The sequence below is a fragment of the Mandrillus leucophaeus genome, unplaced genomic scaffold, assembly GCF_000951045.1.
Source record: "Mandrillus leucophaeus isolate KB7577 unplaced genomic scaffold, Mleu.le_1.0 Scaffold564, whole genome shotgun sequence".
Classification (NCBI taxonomy): domain Eukaryota; kingdom Metazoa; phylum Chordata; class Mammalia; order Primates; family Cercopithecidae; genus Mandrillus; species Mandrillus leucophaeus.
In genome coordinates this window covers 383,828-385,951 of record NW_012106075.1, presented here as the reverse complement: position 1 = coordinate 385,951, position 2,124 = coordinate 383,828, and the positions used below count along the sequence as shown (strand labels likewise).

General features: G+C 51.5%; 1 non-coding gene across 1 annotated transcript; it reads right to left on the bottom strand.

Moving 5' to 3' along the window:
- Nucleotides 1-1,444: 1,444 nt before the first annotated feature.
- Nucleotides 1,445-1,516, bottom strand: TRNAW-CCA. The gene has a single exon. It is a non-coding gene; the product is annotated as a tRNA-Trp (tRNA).
- Between the last annotated feature and the right edge of the window lie 608 nt (nucleotides 1,517-2,124).

Below are 2,124 nucleotides of genomic sequence, written 5' to 3'. Positions count from 1 at the left end.
AGTGCAGTGGTGTGATCATGGCTCACTGCAGCCTCCTGAGCTCCTGGGTTCAAGTGATCCTCCTGCCACAGCCTCCTGAGTAGCTGGGACCACAGCGGTGCACCACTACATCTGAGACGGGGTCTCGCCATGTTGTCCAGGCTGGTCTTGAACTCTTGGGATCAAGAGATCCTCCCTCCTGGGCCTCCCAAAGTGCTGGGATTACAGGCATAAGCTACCATGCCTGGCCCTCTATTTTTATAATACGGTCGAGCAGTTGTCAATTTGTATATTTAGTCACACCTGACCACATATTTTGATTTACCACAATATTCCATTTTATTCTTTTTTCAACTCAGTCTGATCTGCTGTTAAATATATCCATTGTGTTTCTAATTTCAAGTATTAAATCTTTCATTGCTAGAATTTTTTTTTTAGTTATTTACACATATATTTTTATTGTTTATCATTCTCTAGTTAACTTTTTGGTCCCCTCTTTTATTTTTTGAAAAAGATTAAACATATCCATTGTGTATTCAGTATCTGATAATCTCCATACCGGAATCTGTGGATCTGATTCTGCTGTTTTTGCAAAAACAGTAGACAGCAGAATCAGCTTCACAGATTTTATTTTCCTTTAAAATGTATTATGAGTAAATTTCAACTGAAACTTTATATGTGGGAAAACTAGAAGGCCTATTGTGAGGGTATATTTCTCTCAGAGAGAATTTACCTCAACTTCTGCCAGCATCTGTGGGGTCTCCTAACCTGGGAAACTATAATTTCTTGGCCTGGGGGTTTTGGACCATGCAGGTGGAGAGAATTCAGACCTGAACATCATGTTTCATAACATTAGATCCTATGAACCCTCTAACCAGATGTAATACACGGTAACAAATGTTAGACAACATTGAAGTGAATATCCAGGCCTTACGGCTGTGGCCAAATTATAGACCTGCTGAGAACGAGGTGTCAATTCAAGTGTCAGAGAAAGGACCACCAGAGAGACCATCACTGAGACTAGGAATACCTGAAAGTGAAGCAGACAAAAAAAAGAGAATTTCAAGGCAGGCAGGGAGAAGACGAAGATGCGAAAGACACCAGTCCTTAGGGTGGGGAGCACACTTCCGGGACGCGAGGGACCCCTTCCAGGTGAGAGCCCAGGTGAGGCCGCGAGGAGGCAGAAGTGGGCGTGGGCGTGGCGGGCAGGGCACCCTCCCTGCGACCGGGCTGGGTGGCTTCCAGCTCCCGCGGGGTTCGCTCGGAGGGTTGGTGGTGCCCCTCTCACCGGAAACTCTTTCCCTCGGAACGGAACGGTTTTTTTTCTCCCAGGGAAAGGAAAAACGAGTTGTTTTCCGTTGCGTTGGAAGTACAACAGATCTTGCACGGGGCTTAATTTCTTCATTTATGACTTATTCTTCTCCTTCCAGTTCTCTACAATTAAGAAAGAAAAAAAGCCCAACTTTGACCCCGACGTGACTTGAACACGCAACCTTCTGATCTGGAGTCAGACGCGCTACCATTGCGCCACGAGGTCACAGCAAGCATGCGACTTCGCATTGCTAAAGACCTCGTTTCTCCAGTATGGTCGCAGGGCTGGGATGCTACGGAGGAAAAATGCCCTCTTTCCTGAATTCCAGCACCAATTTAGAGCCCTGGCGAGTGTCGTTTCTCGGGTGTGGGAACACGGACGCGCTGGGACATCCCAGACTGAACTGCGGCGCCGCAGCGGAGCAGCTACCCGGCGGCCGACACTCGGGCTCCGCCTTCTCCGCGTCGCGGAGTGACCCGGCGAGGGGACGCCGGGATGCGGGGACTGGCACCGGGGGGTGGGATTGAGGAGATGCCCGGGTGGAGGCCTGGGATCAGGGGGATCCCGGGGCCATAGGGATTCTGGGAGGGAGCGAGGGGACGCAGGGGAGAAGGGGACGCCGCGGAGGACTAGGGGACGTGGGGGTGGGTGACTCCGAGGAGCAGTAGGGACGCCGCAGGTTAGTGGGGAGGACCCAGGGACAGGAGGAAGCCCAGAGGGCAGAGGGACCCCCGGGCAAAGGGGACGCCGCGGAGGACTAGGGGACGTGGGGGTGGGTGACTCCGAGGAGCAGTAGGGACGCCGCAGGTTAGCGGGCAGGAACCAGGGACGGG